Here is a 21,990-nt window from a genome sequence, read left to right as displayed (position 1 = left end):
TGATCCCTGGGTTGGGAAGATCCCCTGGAGGCGGGCATGGCAACCCACTCTAGTATCTTGCCTGGAGAATCCCCTTGGATAGAGGAGCCTGGCAGGCTACAATCCTTGGGGTCGCAAAGAGCTGGACACGAATGAGCAACAAAGCACATGGTTTCACAAGGCTGAACTGTAGTTGTATCAAAATAAAACTCAATTTGTGATCCCTCACCTTGGGGATGGTGGGGGGAGGAGTGAATACAAAATTTCTCATGCCTTCTCCTTCAGTTTACAGCTATGTAAATCAATCATCAATTCTGAATACAATGTTAGAGAACCCCTTTGGTAACAATAATGTATGTCAGAACACTGGGAATAATGGGGTACTAACTAAAATACATCAGGAGTTGGGTAAAAATTACTGACAGGCTAATATATTTATTTTTTTAATAGAAAATTTTAGTTCTTGGCAAAATAAAATATGTGCCATTTACTTAATTTTATTTTCTCAGGAGTTTGAAAAGCATCTTGCCTTGTTTTTATTGCAAACACATTGCAGGAGTCACAAAAACATTTACCATACATTAAATTTGTTCACTTAACAAACACTTCTTCCTCTGCAGTCCTGGTAGGTACACAGGCGGAGGAAAGCTTCTTGCTGGCTGGTGCCTCTAAAAACAAAGACACTGAGAGATGTTCAGCGCTTCTTCCCAGCAAGAGTTCAGCTACAGATGAAATACACAAACACACCTCTCCCTCAGTGGTTCTCATTGATTCCCAGCCATTGATTTCATAGTGGCACATTTCATTTTCAAAACACATCCATAAACGTGATAGTGAACCACGCTGGGAGGTTAATTTTTGGCGATAACACAAAACCTGATAAGATTTGTTTTTCAGAAGGTTCTCGGCAGTGAAGGAAGGTATGTTGCATTCTTTGCTGAGTGCAACTCCTCACACCCAAGAACTCCTTAATGCATTCTCTGTACTGCTGAGGGCCAAGGTCCTTAACACTCAAAAAAAAAAATTTTTTTTTAAACTGCATTCAGTTCTGGTCAGTTACTACCCACTGGGCTTCAGATCCACCTTAGGACCTTGTATTAACAGAGACAGAAATAAACAAGATATAAACCCCAAAGGACCACAGATGGTAGAGGAGACGAAAGTGGCTGAGATGTGACATGACAATCGTAAAAGGTAGAGAGCAAACAGAGGAGTGTACCTGACTCAGCAGAGGCCAGCGAAAAGAACACAAATGAGAAGCCAGCCAGTGAGGCCCCCAGAGAGGCCCAGAAGGCTCAGGATGTGGACAGGCCCACACCACTCAGGGCAGCCCAGCAGCCATCCCTCCCCAGCCCTGTGGGACACGGAGGTTTATTCTCTAGAGAAACTGAACCCAAGGAGCCAGAGTCCAGACATTAGAAGAAGACAGCATGGGGCACCACGCTGGAAATAAGGGTCTGTCTGGACAGTAACTGTGAGGCCTTCCATTCAACAGTGGGCATGGGGGCTACTCTTAGACCCCCTAGGTAGGAGCTGTAGGTTCCGTTTGTGGGAGATGACGTGGCCACAATAGGAAGTCCTATAGATGTTGACATTCTGGGAGGGAGTAAGGTGGCTTCTAACAAACTGAACTTGCCGAAAGGAATGAGTTCCTGTCCTTCAGTTGTTGGATGAGACCAGCAATTAGAAAAAAAACCAGAAAGAGTGGTTTTGAGGATACCCAGGAGTCTAGGGACTACTGTCATCCTTGAGCTGGGCATCAGGAACCTCAGGTTTAAGGTCCTGCCTGCGACACTGACTCTGTGTGTGGCCTTTGAGTTACTCTCTCTTTCCAGGCTGCAGTTCCCTCATTGTACAATGAAGGGTTACATTCCTAGGGTCCTGTTACTCTGAGATGCTCACTCTCCCCAGCAGATGCAAAATGACAGACAGATAGAGTCTCAGGGGTCCCTGACAAGATACCATGCAGCCGGAGGCTTCACTGACTTCTCAGGTCCTTGCAGCTCCCACAGCAGGTGGCTGTCATTCCTGGATGTGATCCAATGACACGCTCCTTCCAAAAAGGCTATTTGCAACCAACTTGCATCAGAAGTACAGGACAGGACTCTAAAACACCTACAATATGCCCGTATCCATATAACAAAGTAAAAGCATCGTCAGGTGGAGCAGACCCAAACTCAGCTGCCTTACTGTCACACTTTCTTTTTTTTTCTTAATGAAACTCAGAAGAAAAGAGTGAAAAATTCAGCACTCTTCCCTCTTTTCAAGGGACAACTCTGAAAACAAAAAAGTAGTTAATGTTTACTGAGCAAGTAGGATAGGTCTGAGGCACTGGGCTAGAACCATGTAAACACCTTCTCTCACTAGATTCTCAAATACTCCCATCTTACAAATGATGAAATCGAGGCTCCAAGAGCTTAAGTACATGTGGAAGAGCCAGTGTCAAACCTAAATCTCTAAATCACAGGGGCCACACTCTCGTTCCTACTATCTTCGGCCCAGATAGCCAGTCCCCCGGCCACTGCAAGAAAGCTTTCTACAGCCCACACTCCAGTGATACTTTCCTGTAGCTTCAAAGGATGGACATGATCAGGCCTTCCTTCTCCTTCAGAATGGGGGCATTCTGAAAAATCAATACTGGCTTCTGCAAGAAGCAGCCTTGCCCAAAACTAATTGAAAGCCATCTGAACATTTTCAGAACCGTGGCCACAGTCATCTGTCTTGTGGTGTGCTGTGTTCCATCATGCGACTGCAGTAAACCACTTCCAGATCACATCTACGTGGTCACTCCTACAAAACAGCAGCCCACGGTGTTTGCTGTCATTGCCCAGTGACTCCTCCACCTAAACTCAGAGCACTGGAATTATGGTGACATAATAGGCAGCTTGCTGACATTACTATTTTAAAGTACCACTTTTTCAGGGTTTATCACAAGTCATTTTAAATTTGATTTAGCTGTAACTCGTTATATAACTTCATGTTTGGAGACAACGTCCTCGGCTGCATCAACAAGCTATGTTGGAAACATAGTTATTTGGGGTCTAAAAAAAAAATTTTTTTTTTTTGCAAACTTTGATCTCTATCCTTTTAGAAGGCCATAAATAGGGCAGTGATGAAAAAGGGAAGTTATATGGCTTATTGCAAGATGTTAATCTGGAAAACTAAAAAACATATATTTTTATATTTAATCTAGATTTATTGTATGGCCTTCAATTTCTTTAACAAAATGAATCCAAAGACCAAATCATCATTGAGTGTAACTCTGCAAACCAAATGATCTACTCAATATGTGTGGTTTGGTCATCATCCAGTATCTATCCCTTCCCACTTCTCCTGGGAGCTCCCATGAATCCATCAGCACGTGATTCTGTATGTCTCAGTTATGGGTTCAACACAACTCCAACTGAGGAATCAAGTCAAGAAGAAGCCAGTTCAGGGTTTTGCTTGAGCTACTGGGGAATTGGACTTTCTTTCTGCTAGGCTTTAGTAGAAGAAAGTGATGGGACTCACACTGTGCAGTGGGGAGGCCACCTGCCAATATAGGAGATGAAGGAGTCATGGGTTCAATCCCTGGGTAGGGAAGATCCCCTGGAGGAAGAAATGGCAACCCACTCCAGCATTCTTGCCTGGAGAAGCCCATGGACAAAGGAGCCACAGTCCATTGGGTCACAAAGAGTCAGATACGACTGAGCACAGCAACAACAACAAAGCGTCCTCAGCCGCACTGTGCACACATGGAGCTCGGAAAGGAGAGTCCACAGAAAAACACAGAGGAAGCAGAGTCAAGAAATACACATCCCAGTCAACTCCTGCCAAAGAGGTTTCCTGAAAGTCCCAGCTAACAATTTCCCCATTGGCTACCCCCTAACTGCAAGGGAGGCTGGGAAATGTAGTCTTTCCCCTTGAATAAACCCAGAGTGGGCTACTAAGGACGAAAGAAAGAATGGGCATTGGGTGGGCAATAAGTAGTCTCCACCGTGGCCTGTTTCGGTTGGGTTTCCTGTGCTTACTACAGAAAACAGATATCCTATATCTGTAAAAGTGTTAGTTGCTCAATCACGTCTGACTCTTTGTGACCCTATGGACTTTAGGGTCCATATTCCTCTGTCCATGGAATTCTCCAGGCAAGAATACTGGAGTGGGTAGCCATTTCCTTCTCTGGGGGATTTTCCCGACCCAGGGATCGAACCCGGGTCTCCTGCACTGCAGACAAATTCTTTACCATCTGAGCTACCAGGAGTCTACAAATGAGAAATTAAGTAAAAACACCCAAATGTTTGATTTATAAAATCTTTTGTTAGGGTAACCTGATTCTCCTTTTACAGTAGATTCATTTGAAATAATTACTCAATTTTAAAATATGCTATCTACAATTAAAAATGCAGGATCAGCAAGCATGAGCAGCGGCCCAATTTTGCATATTCAGTGTATATAGTGAAAAAAATGTTGCTAAAAATGTTAAATATCCTAATTTCTTCTAAATTATAGGGACAAATCATACTACATATCTATGAGTTCACTGTCTCAAGGGAGGAATTTTTCTGTTTCAGATTTGCCTTAGACTTCTATAGGTTAGGTTAGAAATGATAACAAATATAGGAATCTTTGAATTGACATTTAGCTCTCATTTAGTTCTCAGGGCATAGCTTTAAAAACTAGAGAAGCAGCTGCTATTAAGAATTGTTTTTTCACTAGTCACAAAGACACATCATACATTAGATATAGAGCATGCTAAAATGAGATGGAAATTATTTAGTGTGGCACAAGAAAAGGAACATAAACAAGAAAACAGGGTTTGTTGCACCAAGAGAGATAAGAGCCGGATTGTTAACAGACACCCTGCTTTCGGTCTAGAGTCATGTAGGCAACAATAAATGGCCTTTGTAGATCATTTTCATATAATTTTAGAGCTGGAAGGAAGCTTGGAAACCACTGAATTCAACCCTCTCACTTTAGAGAGGAGGAAAAACTTGGACCTAAAAAAAAAAAAACCTCTAAGGTTGTACAAGTTCATGGCCGAGTCAGGTTTCTTTCCTAACTCGTGGCACAATATTCTTTCCAACTTCCATTCAGGAGTTACAGAATTAGGAAGTCAGCCTCCCAGATGTGTACTGTAATTTACCTCTATGTTGATTGTGAACTCATTCTGAAATTGTATGTTTACGGGTAGAAGGGACTGATTCTAACACTGTGACATCTACCCAGAGTGATTAATGAGAAAAAATGTACAACATCGCGCCTCACTGAGCTAAACCTGGCCGAGGACAGACAGAGCTCTCCTTAATAACAAAGGAGGAGGCTGTCAGGGTTAACAGCTGGCGGGGCTTTTATTTTCTAGTGGAAGTGAGTTCTCAGTCACTGTCTCCTTCAACTGCTTCCCACCTACTGCTGATGTTCCCCCAAAACACTGGAGCAGTCGCGTTATATGCTCTGTTATGTGACCCTCATCATGCACAAGTTCTCCCCAAACACTCAAAACGAGGGTAATCAACATGTGATGGAAAAACTAGATCATTTGGAGGTCTCTCTCTCCAAAGTATCAGAGGACAGATTGAAGGACAGTCTTTCAGAGTGGGTTGGTTTGAATGTACTACAAATGATAAGATGAATACTTATTCATACACCTTCATCATATGGCAGCTTGTAATTAGCGCAGCAGTTTCTCTGAATAAAGGACAGACCTAGCATTTGGGAGTAGGAAGAAACCCCAGAGATAATCTAATAAGTTGAGTTCCTTCATTTTGCAGAGATTAAGAAGAAAACTAATAAGCTCTGCTAAATCAAGTGTAGGAGAGAGCAGTTACTGGTCTCGAATCATGGCATTTTCAGCTGAAGAATGTTTACAAATATATTCCACTGAAAAGTACCACGAGGTCTCTAGGATCCATCTGGATCATGTGGTTTGACTCATATATTTTCCTTTTTTCAATTAAAAATAAACTTTTTTGGTTCTTTCTTATTAGAAAAGCAATATATGTTTAGAGCAGGAAATTAAAGACAGAAAAAACACAGAAAAACATTTGAAATGCTCATGGATCTTACTACCCAGAGAATCTCTTTTAAAACCCTCAAATATATTTCCAGATCATTTTCTAAGAATATATCCATATATTAGCAAAAATGTGATCATTCTGGGCATACTTGGAGGGATTTTTTAAAAGAATTTTTGCTTTTTAAATGGGGGCTTCCCTGGTAGCTCAGATGGTGAAGAATTTACCTGTAATGCAGGAGACCAGGGTTCGATCCCTGGGTCAGGAAGATCCCCTGGAGAAGGGAATGTCTTTTTTTAATAATAGGATTTCATCACTTAACAATATATGATGAACATCTTTTCATTATCAATATTTGTCTAAATCATTAGAGTAGCTGAACAGTAGCTCACTATAACATAATATATATACATATTAATATATACAACTACTCTGTTATTGTGGTATATGTAAGCAATTTCCTATTTACCCTTTTATAAGCAATGATGTGATTAACACCTTTGTGGCCAAAACAGTTGCACATATCTTTGATTATTTCCTTAGCATACATTTCTAGAAATAAAATTTCTGTTACAAAACAGTGAACACATTTTAAAAGATCTTTTAAAAATACATACTGCCTACAAAGGTCCATATAGTCAAAGATATGGTTTTTCCGGAGAAGGCAATGGCACCCCACTCCAGTACTCTTGCCTGGAAAATCCCAGGGACGGAGGAGCCTGGTAGGCTGCAGTCCATGGGGTCGCTAAGAGTCAGACACGGCTGAAGCGACTTAGCAGCAGCATGGTTTTTCCAGTAGTCATGTATGGATATGAGAGTTGGACCATAAAGAAGGCTGAATGCTGAAGAATTGATACTTTCAAACTGTAGTGTTGGAGAAAACTCTTAAGAGTCCCTTGGACAGCAAAGAGATCAAACCAGTCAAACTTAATGGAAATCAACCATGAATGTTCACTGGAAGGACTGATGCTAAAGCTGAAGCTCCAACGTTCTGGCCACCTGATGCGAAGAGCTGACTCACTGGAAAAGACCCTGATGCTGGGAAAGATTGAAGGCAAAAGGAGAAGGCGGTGGCAGAGGATGAGATGATTAGATAACATCACCAACTCAATGGACATGAATTTGAGCAAACCCTGGGAGATATGAAGGACAGGGGAGCCTGGTGTATTGCAGTTGATGGGATTGCAAAGGGTCAGACATGACTTAGCAACTTAACAACAACACAATTGCTTCTACAAATTGAGTCAACAGTGTAATTTACTTGAGTTACATGCATATCTAGTATTCTGATCAGTTCATCACTCCATGAAGAGAAATATTATAGGTATGGGCTGGTTAAGTGTAATAGATGTGCTTTTATCTATAATTCTGATGTTTGTTACTGCAAACACCTTAATCAATTAGGTAAGCTTTTCACTAGAAGCTCTCTATATACCCGACTTATACATTCCATTTCGACTTTTTCTTTGGAATTTGATGCTTTTCCTCCCTCCCATATTAAGTACTCTTTTTACATGCCAATATTCTTAAAAAGATTCTAGATACTTAGTCTCTGACAACATTCTTGTAGAGTGCTGATTATATGCATCAGCTAGAAAATGTATCATCCAAGTTATGCTCCCAGTTAGATGCCAAAACCAGTTTGGAGTCTGACAGTTTAATGAAATGATAAAAATGACGCTTGAAGTTCAGGCAAAATCAACAAGTATCTGCAAGACTAAAGAGAGGAAGCAGAACGTGTTGTCAGACCATGTGTTGTACTTTAACTTTTTATTTACTCATTTTTATTCCACCTGATTCCAAAAAAGGACTTAAGGCAGCTTTTCTTTTTAAATGTATCTTCTAAATTGGACATTTCACGTCACGAGGCTGCCAACCCCTTTCTTAACATAAGGATATTCTTCTATCATGACTACTTGCTATATTTGAAAATTGAATGGCAAGGATATTGTTCTTGTCCAGAAAAGAGGAAAAAATAACTTATTATGATCATGACTCCTGTCTGGAAGCCTCTCCAAACAGCATGCCCTAGGTGTAAAATGCCAGTCTCATTAAAAAACCAGGAAGAACTCCATTTCTAGGATGCGTGAAAGCTCCAACATCACACAAAGTTAGGCCTTTGCGTATTCACTTCTCCCAAGAATGTAGATCTCCAACATTGACTTGTGAGAACATTGTGAGACCTGAAAACTAAAACGCATAGGGGGCCTGAGGGCAGGGAAAGCCAGCTGGGCATCATGGGGAAGGCAGAAGCCTCCATCTCCCCCAGACCAGTTGCAGGAAACCTCTATCTCCTGCTTGGTTTGTTCTTCTGAGTCTGTACTTTATGTTTCTTCCCAGGCCCTCCCACCCTTGTAGCACCACTGGTCAGACCTCTTAGAGGTCTGGCGTTGGTCTCCCGTCCTGTGCTTTGAAACACGGGGTTTTTAGCACATGGTCTTTCTAAATCCTCTTCTTGAGACTCAATGTCCATCTGTCTTCCACCAGCCTAAACCTTGTCTGGTATCTCCTGTGTCAGGGCCGCGTGTTGGAAAGACACGGTCCCAGACCCCGCGCTATACACTGCAGCACCCTTTATGACAAGTACTTGGTATGAGGTAAACAGAAGACTTGGAAGAAAATTAACTTTGCATGCTTTAGGAAAAAAGCAAGGGGTGTTAAGTCTACATTAATGTTGAAGGGGTTAAAGGGAACAAGTATTACTGAATGTACTTGGCATGTTAAAAGCATAACGCTGAGTTCTATCTGTGCTCTAAATCAGGGGTCACCAATCTTTTCTGCACCAGTGACCAGTTACATGGAAGACAACTTTTCCACAGATTGATGGGAAGTGGGGGGTGGGTGGGGGGGATGGTTTGGAGATAATTCAAACACATTACATTTATCGTGAGCTTTACTTCTATTATTATTACATCAGCTCCATCTCAGATCATCAGGCATTAGATCCTAGAGTTTGGGGACCCCTGCTCTAAACACTCCCAAATGCCACCATTGAGGAATACAAGGATCATTTTCATTGTGAGATCTAAGGTTTTCTGAAATTTCACACAAAAGCAAAAAACCTCAAGACAAACACTCAGCATTTTAATAGGACATCCAGGGAGTGTAGACCAGATTCAATCACTAAAATCCACCTATTAGAAAATATCATATTGACAGTTAGCCCAAACTTAACCCCGAGGCTTTAGTGTTTCACAATCCACTGGGCCCTTTCAAATGATTATTTCATTTGATCCTCCCCACAATTTAGTAAGGTAGATGTCACCAGTCCCACTTCAGAGATGAGGAATCAGGCTCCCAGGGGTTACATGATGTACTTGTGGCACTTAAGCAGCTAGTTCAGTAGTTGAGAATGTGGGCACCGAGGCAGACCCCCCAGGTTCAAGTCCAGGTCCTGATCACTGTGAACTATGTGAACTCGGGCAACTAACTTACTTTCACTGCGCTTTGAAGTCTACATCCTAGAACACAGGTAAATAACGATACTACCCACCTCACAGGGACGTTGTGAGGAATAGTTGAATTAGTACATTAAAGAGGTTATAGAATTACTCAGTCTGCAGGTGTGTGGCACACAGTTAGCACTTAAGAATTGTTCACAAGACTCAATTCCCAGAGCTAAGGGGTTTAAGGCTAGATGAGGTATCCTTATCTTTAGCAATTACACCGCTTCTATGATTCATCATTTTATCAGTAGAGAAATTAGCAATTTCTCACCAAAGGAAAAGACATGCTAAATTAAGGCAACCTTGAACTGGATATGACTCGAAAAGGAAGGAAAGGGCAAAAGTTCAAGTGTGGCTTCTTAAAAGAACCCCATTTATTTTTGTTTCCAGAAAATTACTGTATGCCATTTAAGTATTTTCAGTCATTTCAGAGCACAATGAAAGGTCAAGTTAAATGGAAGTAATATTTGTGTAGCCCATGGTGACTGTCTGGGAGTCTGTTTCCCATGGCCTGGCCCTGGGTGTGGACAATGAAGCACTTCTCTGGGCGGGCACCCCTCACCCCCAGCACTCCCCTGCACCCACTCCACTGGAGCTCAGGGCAAGACAGGAGGACAAAGAGGCAGCTGGCAACGCTGGAGTGCTAAGGATAAGAGCGATCTCACCCAGGAAGAGGGCAGAGGAATAGCACCAGCACACACTTTCTTGCTTCCAGGTTCTTGCAGCTCTGAAGACCCCAAAGGAGGCTGGAGTACAGAGAATTGGTGCTGGGAGGACAGACGGAGAGCCCAAGACATCCAAGACACAGGGAAAAAACAACATATGGCTAGAATAGCCTGCTGGAGATGCCGAAGCAGCAGAGAGCATCCTGGAAGAGAAGGGCTGGAAAAGTAGGATCAGAGGACCCTAAGGTGGGTCGTATAGGGCCACGAATGAGTGACTTCTCAATCCTCTTCAGGTAGACTTCTAGTGGGACTGGGAAATGGCTATGGTGGGGCTCTTAGCCATCATCTGTGGAGCGCAGCTGTGATGCAAGTCGAGATTTCTTCCTAGAAATCACACCGCCTTCCAAACCATCACGTGAAACCTGCTCCTCCCGGCACAAGTGTAGTCTGGAGTGTTCAAAAGTCAAGTGCTGTGTGAAGGAACCCAATTAAGGAACTCAGGGAGTCTCTGACACAAGAGTTATATGTGAAAAGGAAATTTCACTTGAAACAGGAACATATTCAGCATTAAAACACAAGTTATGGACTGTCATTCAGCTCAGAAGTCCTGCGTGTCACAAGTGTAAAGATAACGATAACATTCATACCACACTTTAAAGTTTATAAAGACTTTTTTTGTAGATGTCTGGACCACAGGATGTTTTTCATACCCTAACAAGACATGTTCTTCATATTATTATGAGTCCCTAAGCATTGCTTTATACGACTGCAAATACTTTTTTTTTAATCTATAAATATTACACATAGAATTTTATCTAAAGTACTATACATAATGCCTGGAGAAGGAAATGGCAGCCCACTCCAGTACTCCTGCCTGGAAATTTTCATGGACAGAGGAGCCTGGTGGGCTACAGTCCATGGAGTTGCAAAGAGTTGGACACGACTGAGCATGCACACACTCACTATACATAACAGGCAAATGGTGAGTTTTAGGTACTGAATCTATTCTAAAATATCTACTATTTTCCCAGAATGACTAATTAAATATAATTTACATTAACTGAACTAGGTGTAAATATTGCAATACTCTGCACAGACCATTAAGCATATCTCATTAAGAAGTTTCTATATTTCCAAACCCTCAGACATTCTGAAGCAGTACTACAGATGAATAATTATTTTTAAAAAGAATGTGTTAAAGGATATCCCTCAAGGGTCTTTAAAAACAGCTCTTAATAGCATAAACAGGAAGCATGCCATAAGGTAATGAAGAATGGTGGAATAAAAATGATTGTGGCCTATTTCCATAAAGAAGCATGGAAAAAAAGAAAACAAGCTAAAATTACTTTCAGCTTGCTGAGTTAAAATGAACTGTTATGTCATTAGGCAAGTGTCTTATTTACTCTTTGCCCTATATACAATAATAACATGTGCTGTTGAGAGTCAAGAGTTCACATTAGCATTTTTTAATTTAGGAAAAAGAGGAAATTGTAAATCCTGAGGAATGGTTTTCCGGTTGACACAGTTGAGCATGCCTGGAGGGTGATGTGTATTTTGTACCCAATCTTTATTAAACGTTCTGTCCTTGAGACACAAAGATAACACTTCTGACCCACAGTCAGCAGAGCATTAACTCTGAGGTTCTTTCTCTCAGCTCTGACAATAAATTTGTGCTGATTTACCCTCTTTGGGTCATCTGGTTTCCTATGTTACTGACAGCGTACATTTGGGATACAGCTGCCTGGCTCTGTGCTGGCTCTGCAAGAGAAGTTGCAGCTTGGAGAAGGGAAGTGAAGCAGAGGGCTAACCCTTGGCCTTGGAACTGGGTGCTTGCCAACTGATGTGTTAAAAGCAAGATTCTATACAGTTGAAACTGATACTGTCAGTATGGTAAGAACTCTGCAAATGTATTTACATTAAGAAAAGCTGCGATAGCTGGATATGCTAACTTCTAGAGTTAAGCCTCCTGGAAGGTTGTATCAGTCCTTTCTATATTCCTGAGTATTCAGGTTGTTCCAAGTGTTGGTTTCTTCAAGCCCTTAATTCTCCATCATATTGGAAAATCACACTGTACGAAATTTAGATATTGAGTCCTTGATCAGAATTAATCTGGCCTAGAGTATGTGCATGCTAAGTCGCTTCAGTTGTGTCTGGCTCTGTGCGATCCTATGGATTGCAGCCCACTAGACTCCCTCTGTCCATGGGATTCTCCAGGGCAGAATACTAGACTGGGTTTCCATGCCCTCCTCCAGGAGATCTTACAAACCCCAGGATCAAACCTGGATCTCTTATGTCTCCTGAGTTGGCAGGTGGGTTCTTTGCCACTAGTGCCACCTGGGAAGCTCTGAGTATACCTGGCCCAATATCAGTATCAGTTCAGTATCAGTTAGTCGCTCAGTCGTGTCTTACTCTTTGTGACCCCATGAACCACAGCTCACCAGGCCTCCATGTCCATCACCAGCCCCCAGAGTTTACCCAAACTCATGTCCATTGAGTCGGTGATGCCATCCAGCCATCTCATTCTCTGTCGTCCCCTTCTCCTGCCCCCAATCCCTCCCAGCATCAGGGACTTTTCCAATGAGTCAGCTCTTCACATCCGGTGGCCAAAATATTGGAATTTCAGCTTCAACATCAGTCCTTCCAATGAACACCCAGGACTGATTTCCTTTAGGATGGACTGGTTGGATCTCCTTGCAGTCCAAGGGACTCTCAAGAGTCTTCTCCAACACCAATACTACAGTTCAAATGCATCAATTCTTTGGCGCTCAGCTTTCTTGATAGTCCGACTCTTACATCCATACATGACTACTGGAAAAACCATAGCCTTGACTAGACAGACCTTTGTTGACAAAGTAATATCTCTGTTTTTTAATATGCTGTATAGGTTGGTCATAACTTTTCTTCCAAGGAGTAAACGTCGTTTAATTTCATGGCTGCAGTCACCATCTGCAGTGATTTTGGAGCCCCCCAAAATAAAGTCTGACACTGTTTCCACTGTTTTCCCATTTATTTGCCATGAAGTGATGGGACCGGATACCATGATCTTAGTTTTCTGAATGTTGAGTTTTAAGCCAACTTTTCCACTCTCCTCTTTCACTTTCATCAAGAGGCTCTTTAGTTCTTCTTCATTTTCTGCCATAAAGGTGGTGTCATCTGTAAATCTGATGTTATTGATATTTCTCCTGGTAATCTTGATCCCAGCTTGTGCTTCATCCAGTCCAGTGTTTCTCATGATGTACTCTGCATAGAAGTTAAATAAGCAGGGTGACAATATACAGCCTTGATGGACTCCTTTTCCTATTTGGAACCAGTCTGTTGTTCCATGTCCAGTTCTAACTGTTGCTTCCTGACCTGCATACAGGTTTCTCAAGAGGCAGGTCAGGTGGTCTGGTATTCCCATCTCTTTCAGAATTTACCACAGTTTATTGTGATCCACACAGTCAAAGGCTTTGGCATAGTCAATAAAGCAGAAATAGATGTTTTTTTCTGGAACTCTGTTGCTTTTTCGATGATCCAGCATATGTTGGCAATTTGATGTCTGGTTCCTCTGCCTTTTCTAAAATCAGCTTGAACAAAACTGGAAGTTCACAGTTCACGTATTGCTAAAGCCTGGCTTGGAGAATTTTGAGCATTACTTTACTAGCATGTGAGATGAGTGCAATTGTGCGGTAGTTTGAGAATTCTTTGGCATTGCCTTTCTTTGGGATTGGAATGAAAACTGACCTTTTCCAGTCCTGTGGCCACTGCTGAGTTTTCCAAATTTGCTGGCATATTGAGTGCAGTGCTTTCACAGCATCATCTTTTAGGATTTGAAACAGCTGAATTCCATCAGCTCCATTAGCTTTATTTATAGTGATACTTCCTAAGGCCCACTTGACTTCACATTCCAGGATGTCTGGCCCAATATACAAATCACCAATTTACAGATGATAGACAGACCTGCCTGTTGAATACATTCCTTCATTCAACAAATACTAATTGAACATTTCTTAGGTATCAAGTAGTGGTCACAGCACTGGAAATACTAGCGAACAGAACTTACACTCAGCTGGTGGTCTGTCATGGGGCTAGCTGAATATATCATGCACTGTTTTGCTACATCTTTGAGTAGAACATAGAGAGAGAAGAAGAAAAGAGAACATCAGCTTATTAATCAGAGAGCAAGCTGAGAGGACAAAGCCACATCTCTTTTCACTTGTTGGTTTCCTTTCCCTAACTCTTTGTTACTCTAGGTGAGCAGCGCACGCTTCTTAATTGGCTCTTCAAGCTCTCTTTTCACAAACCTCTGCAAAAGTCTTATAAACAATTCTGTGATTCCAGAAAATGTTAATGCTCAAGGTATTTATTTGAAAGAAAAGGAAAATTCTTTTGAATTTTTTTTTCTCAGTAGCTAGGAATGCAATTAGGCCTATATTTGGCAACTTTGTCAGTTCTCAGAGCCAAGAGATCTCAGGGTTAGGAGAATAAAGCTACGAAGATGCTTTAGCTATTGACTGTGCTGGCCCCAAATTCAAGAGTTAAAGCCCGAGAACATTTTACCCTTTTAATTTCCCATATAAGTAACTTCCAAATACCAAAGCTTAGAGGACCTAGAATGCAAAATCCTTTCCATTACTTTATTGAAAAATTATGTATGCTGTGATTTATTGCTAATGCTGGACTTTCAAAGCATTAGTCAGGACATCTGCAAACCTTTGGACAACAGCTGCCAATACAATTTTAGCATTTCATGGGTCAGCATTTAAAATCTGACGAATAATATATCGTCCTTATAAGCTAACCAGTGTGAGACACTGGGTTGGTAATCTGAGCTGGTTTGAAAAGTAAAATCATAGACTATGTTACAACTCAGCAACTTGGGAAAATGGAGACTGGGTAAAATAATGATTGTTTTTACCACATCTCTTTCTTCTATGGTACTCTTTCTCTAAGAAAGAACTTGTCTTTTGATTTAAAAAATTTAACTGCGTGTTAACAACCTAAAATTTGATCATTATATTAAGTCAATATGCTTAAAAAACAAAGAGTTTCTGCTCTCTTTATAGCTATATAGTGAATGTTCCTAAGGGGACAATATCCATTTAGGACTTGCCAGGGCAATATTTGATAGCATATCAAATTTATTTCTCAGGGATATAAAGATTTTCATCTTTTCCATTATTGGAATATTGCACGTATCTGCTTGAGCCCTGACAGAACAAATGGTAAGCACTGAATACCCTTTTGGTGTGAGGGTGTGAGACAGCTATTTATGTCTGTCTAGGAATGGCTGTGATATATTCAAATATACTTTGATAGGCTCACAAGATTGGTATGATGACTTGTCTGTGGTACACAGACTCTGCAACTCTCTTACCTTCTTTCCACATTCCATAAAATTTTAGGGCAAGTCAAGCTGTCAGTGAGAAGAGCATCAGCATTAGGAACGCTAAAACTGATTTAATACCTTCTTTCTAACAAGAAAGACTTCCCTGGTGGCTTAGATGGTAAAGCGTCTGTCTACAATGCGGGAGACCCAGGTTCGATCCTTGGGTTGGGAAGATCCCCTGGAGAAGGAAATGGCAATCCACTCCAATACTACTGCCTGGAAAATTCCATGGACAGAGGAGCCTGGTAGGCTACAGCCCATGGGGTCTCAAAGAGTTGGACACGACTGAGCAACTTCACTTTCTTCTAACAAGAGGTAAACCAGTAGCTAAAGGCAGAAATGGAGTCAAACCTTAGAGAAGTGGCCTGGGCAGGAGGACCCCCTGGGACCTTCACAGAATCTTCAGCATCTAATGAAAGTGATTTCAAGTCCAGTGTTCACCTCAAGAAATGTATGAGAAGCCCAGCCTCAATTAGGTGCATTGACATTTATTGAAAAAAACACTTGTATATACTTCCATACTTGTATTAATATTTCTTTGATTCTTTTCATTCAAATCCCTTAAAGAGAGTTGAATCATTAGCAACTATGGAAACATTAATACCAACGGCAGGCAGAAGCTCACAGGTTTGCCTGATGTTCTGAGAGGACCCAGACATACAGAGCCAGAGACCCCAGGAATCTTGTCCATCCTCTGTGACCTCATCTCCTCACCTGAGGCTGACTGGTCAAAAGGCGATTCATCAACCCAAGTTGGATAAATTAGACTTCCCCTTCATGGAGCCTCAGATTTGGAACCATGAACCCCAGAGGGCAGAAGTCATCGGCGATCCATCACACTGACAGCAATGCCTTAGAGGAGAGGCCACAAAGTCCTATGCTAAGACTGCAAAGCCTTCCCTGGTGGTGGCCCTTTGTGCAGTAGTTTCCACTCTCCCTTCAATTCTGTGAGTACAGGTGCATGTTCAGCATCCAACTCTTTGTGACCCTTTGGACCGAAGCCCACCAGGCGCCTCTGTCCATGGGATTTTTCAGGCAAGAATACTGGAGTGGGTTGCCATGCCCTCCTCCAAGGGATCTTCTCTATCCAGGGATCAAACCCGTGTCTCCTGCATCTCCTGCACTGGCAGGCAGGTTCTTTACCGCTACCACTACCTGGAAAGCCCGAAATAGAAGGGACAGGACCATAATTCCTTCTTTTTGAAGGAAACTCCATTTTAAAGAGGCTCTCATATGTGATCCCTGTGCCAGGTCAGGGGAGGGTTGCTACCACATGATAGAGAAAAGGCAAAGACCCCTCAGGGAGGATCCTGCCTCTGTGCTGTGGCCTGGCTGCTGGCTACTGGCAGAACCAGGCTCAGAATCAGGTCTCCTGACTGCTGGTCAAGCACCCTGTCCACTGCACCTCGGTGGGTATGCATAGATGTAATCATAAAGGAATCTTACAGGGAATATAAACAAAACAGAAAAACAGAGCCATTCTGAGAATATATCTTTTTTCATTTTCTCCTACCCAACTGCAAGCCAAGGGCTTGGGGAAAGTCTTAATAAAGTAAAATATATAAACCCTTGCTCTACCGTTGGTACTTATCAATTAAAAAAATTAAGGCTAAGAAGTGCATCTTTTTGATATGGATAGCAAGTTTACTCTGTTCTACACCTTTTAACAGTTGGCAAGGAGTCACCTTTGAACTTCATGGCAGTGAAGTCCAAGGTATTTTCATCCTAGATGTTGGAACAAAAAAGTTTCCTTGTTTACAATTCATATATATATGTTATTGTACTAACATGTTATATATCTTATAAAACATGATTAAAATAGAAAAGAATGACAGAATTGATGTACTATTTTGCTAACTATGATGTCTCAAAACAACATACTCAGGACAAGGTTCAAGATTAACTAACCACAGTGGATGTAAATCTATACATCTTTCAGATAATTTAGAATTTTGGTGGCCAGCTTCTTGCCAGATCTGATTCGACTGATCACAGTCATTACCTCATACCGGGGCCAACAAAGTTCATTTTAAACTTTGCCGTTTTCTTGCGTGCAACATTAAAATTATCTTCAATTTATGGGAATTCTTTGCAGACTCTATTTAAGACAGTTTGTGAGGGTTTGTTAAAAGTAAAACATTGAATTTGTAAATCCAGGTGACCAGGTATGATATAGTCCATAAAATAACCAAGGCAGATGAGCCAGAGGGGAAGCCACTGTGAAGAGGGGCTCTTACCTCCCTCCCTCCAGGTGATACTTGAACATCTGACACGTGGACTCAGCAAGGATGCCAGTGTCAATACAGTTACCTGTTATCATAATGTTTCATGATAATGAGATGAAAGTAAACGCAAGTCCTAATCAATTTCCTCCTCAACCAAATGGATCTTCTCAAGAGCTCCCTGGGGTGCATATTCTATGTTAGAGACCACTTTGCCAGGCAGGGAGGCAGTAGTTTACTTCTAGAGCCACTTATAACCACAGGAATCTCTTGGCCTAAAACTATCAGGACAAGGATGAACCAGCCTGGGTTGGAGAGTTTATTCTGCCTTTTTAAAAAACTTTTAAAATTATGAACTCTAACCTACAACCAGAAGAGCAGATAAAACATTAATGTAATTAATATAAATATAATTAACATTAATATATATATGCTATATATATAATGTTCCCTGGTGGTTCAGATGGTAAAGTGTCTGCTTACAATGCGGGAGACCCAGGTCCTGGAGAAGGAAATGGTAATCCACTCCAGTATTCTTGTCTGGAAAATCCCATGGACCGAGAAGCCTGGTAGGCTACAGGCCATGGGGTCGCAGAGTCAGACGCGACTGAACGACTTTACTTTCACTTTCTCATATATATATATATATATATATATATATATATATATTACACTGTTTTACCCATGCAACTATGTGCGTATGCTCAGCCACTCAGATGTGTCTGAGTCTTTGTGACCCTATGGACTGTAGCCTGCCAGGTTCCTCCGTCCATGGACTTCTCCAGGTGAGGATACTGGAGTGGGTTGCCATTTCCTCCTCCAAGGGAATCTTCCTGATCCAGGGATTGAACCTGTGTCTCCTACACTGTCAGGGAAATTCTTTACTACTGAGCCACCCGGGAAGCCCATGCACCTACAAGCTCCAGTCAAAAACCAGAACATTGCCAGGACTCACAGGAGTCCCACAGCTCTTCTGTCTTCCCCAGCACACCCTCCTTTAGAAGGGATTTGTTCAGCAGTAAACTCCAGGTCACTTTTGTCCGTACCCCTTAGCAACAGAGTGTAGTTTTTGTCTGTATTCACACTTTGCACAAATGAAATAAGATTGCTACGTAGTCTTCTGTATCTTCTTTCTTTCAACATTATGTCTTAGGATGTATCCCTGTTATTGTGTGTAGCTCCAAGTTTTTTTTTCATTGCTGTATAATAGTCCACCCTACAATTATAGAAATCATAACTTCTTATTATTACAGCACAGTTTATTCATCTGTTCTACAACTGATGGCTATTCTGTGTTTCTAAGTTGAGAAGAATATAAGTAATGTTGCTAAGAACAACTTACGCATCTCTGGATATATGTGACTGCACATTTCTCTAGCATATACACATAAGTGCATACCTATGCGTGCATGAGAGTAGAACTGCTGGACCAACCTTAGTTTCTGGGGGGAAAAAAACTTAAGAAAAGTAATTTTAGTGAATCACTTGGCAATCAATTTTAAAATAAACTCTTATGTAGCCATGAGGAAAGCTCATTAAATTACTAGATTTATCTTTCCCTAGACTTTTACTCCTGCACACTGATTAAATTTGAAGTAAGACATTAAATGCATTTAACTCTGTTAAAAAATAGTTTGAAAGTTTCCAATGAATTTACTGAAGTCAATTCCCCCAAGCCTCCTCTCCCCACCACATATATTTTTTACATATCATAATTGCATTTTTCATTTTAATGAGGACTAGGATTGTGCCTACTGAGAAAACAAAATGTTCATTCACATTTTAAAGCAATTTTACACCAAAACGTTTCATATTGATCAAGCATGGAAAGCCAGAAATGTTAATCCTAAGCTAAACTGAGGTGTACAAATACAAACAACAGAGATTAATTCCAAGCTCAGAGTCCCCAATGTATCATTACCATCATGAGTGATCCCCAAATGGATGACATAAATGGGACAAACTTGCATGATAATATTGCAGCGCCAGCAAACTGCTCATCAGTCTCCTACTGTCTTATCAACAATAAACATAATAAGTAGCATCTATCATAGTGCCAGGGACTGTCTGCATGTTAGTTCATACCTGCAATGCCTTTTCAATCCTTAAAACAACCCTATGAGGTAGGTACTATTATTCCTCTCATTTACAAAAGGAAACTGAAATACAGGGAAAGTAACTTGGCCCAGATCCCATGGCTGTAAATAGTTGAGCTGGGAATCAAAACCAGTTCCTGGTGCCTCAGTTCATATTCTACTGCCCGGCAACATGTTAGTTTTGTTATAGTCAGTTATAATTTTGATAACAACAAGAACAATTCTTTAAGACCATAAGCAAATGTGTGAACCATAGGAGGGGGGAAAATCTATGTATGCTTGTTTTTATTGGAAAATTTTGTGAAAATGATTATAACCAAGCAACTCTAATTCTGGGAGAACTAATTAAGAAATGAATTAAGGGATTCAATGGATACCCAAATTAGTCATTAGAGCTTGAAGATCTGGAGTTCTGGTCTAAATCCAGCTTTGGCACTTGCATCCAAAATAAACATGACCAGATAAGTACCACAGATCACAATTAAAATGGATTTATATGGCTTATGCATCCACATGGGAGAGGTCGCTTCCTAATTGAATTCGGACACCTCTTCAGTTACTGTGGGTTTCATTTGCCATCTCTCTGTTCTTTTGTAACTGCCGGCAATAGGATTAGGCTGAGGGAGAAATCATTTCCATCAGTGATGTCTGTAGAATGAACATAAAAAGATAAAAGTAAAGCCTTTGAACTATAATTAGAAAATTCCTTAAGTGTGCTCATGTGACATGTTTCAGACTGTGACCAATTGGCAAGATGAGTTACAGAATGGACGCCCAATGTCACTGTTCTGGGATAAGCAGCCAGTAAAACTAGTGTTCCAACAGGAGACTAGAGTGATCTTTTGCAGGCCAAAACATTCCTGCTTTCTACCTCTAATATAATTAGTGACAGACAGCTGGAGGCATCTCATTCTCTTGACAAAAATATGATCAGAATTGTTTTCAATTGGTACATCTTTCCATCAAGCTGCTTGTTGCCTTCAAGCAGAATAATCAGTTTCTGATTATTTGGTATGTTCCAAGAAAACAGGAATTGATTGTGCCCTTGCTCGTCTGATGGGGAGAAGGCTGCCAGAATTTACATAGTAACTCTTCAGTTGCCTAAGGGAAAGAACAACTGAAGTATGTGTGTGTGTGTGTGTGTGTGTGTGTGTGTGTGTGTATGACACAGAGAGGGAGAGAGAAAAATCAGTCAGTAGTTTCCATAATAATTCCCTTTGAACAACAATAAAGAAAATGTTTTTATGGTGATTCAGATTTCAGATATGAGGAAGTAAAATATTGTATTCCATTAATGGAAAACAACCAACTCCCACCAATGTTAGTGACTCTTTTCCAAAAAGTTATCGTCATCTTACTCCTGAAGTTTCAGGGTTTTAGAAAAAGAATCAAGCTTAAATATTCATGGAAACATTCAGGTGCAATAAGACCTCTTTATTTTGGACTACTTCAATTTGGAATTTATAATCATTTGACAGGTTCTATCAGAGATGATCTTTTTACAATGAATATATGGCTTGCTAAGCAAATTACTTTAAACAAGCAAGACTGCTGGTGGAGAAAATGAAAATATTTCAGGGAAAGTATGAGGAATTAAAAAAAAAATACATACTTTCCCCTCCAGAAAATACTTGTGATGAGCCCATTCAAATATCAATAACTAAGAATAACAATTGCCATTGAATTGAATGTCAATCTTATGCAGTCCACTTTACACACATGAGCTAGAAAAATCCCAGCAACTCTTGCAGAGATGGGTATAATTAGCTCCATATTAGACAGGAGGAAACTGAGGCTCAGAGAAGCCAGGGACATGCAGAGACACTATAGTTACTAGGCAGCAGAAGCAGGATGCCAAGCCAGGTTGTCTGGCTCAAAAGGCTGTGTCCTTCCACTCCAAGTCAACACTGAGTTAACACTGAAGACTGAAAACCAGACTTCTAGATTCACGGAACCAAGCTTTTCAATAACACCAAACATGGTTATCAGCGCAAGGAGGGGAAATCAAGTAGTTTGGCTCCAGAGCCTGCCACTCTTAACCATAATTCCTTTCTACAACGTAAGGATCTCTATAAAAGACTTTTCCCCCTGGTACTTTGAAGTATTTTACGTGCATGAAACTACACTACAGAAACAGTGAGGTGGGTGGAAAAGGTGTACGTGGGTGGGGTAGCAGTGCTTCCGGTCCTCTGTTCCTCTCCCCCACGCCCCACTTCCCACCCCA

At 41.1% G+C, this 21,990-nt stretch overlaps 1 protein-coding gene across 18 annotated transcripts in view; it reads right to left on the bottom strand.

Annotated features, from left to right (window-relative positions):
• SPATS2L (spermatogenesis associated serine rich 2 like) overlaps positions 1-21,990 on the bottom strand; it is a 184,322-nt gene that overhangs the window by 137,657 nt on the left and 24,675 nt on the right. The window lies entirely within an intron of this gene.

This window comes from Ovis aries, chromosome 2 (genome assembly GCF_016772045.2).
Source record: "Ovis aries strain OAR_USU_Benz2616 breed Rambouillet chromosome 2, ARS-UI_Ramb_v3.0, whole genome shotgun sequence".
NCBI lineage: Eukaryota > Metazoa > Chordata > Mammalia > Artiodactyla > Bovidae > Ovis > Ovis aries.
Note: the sequence above shows the minus strand (reverse complement) of the source record. Positions and strands in the feature narration are given on the sequence as shown.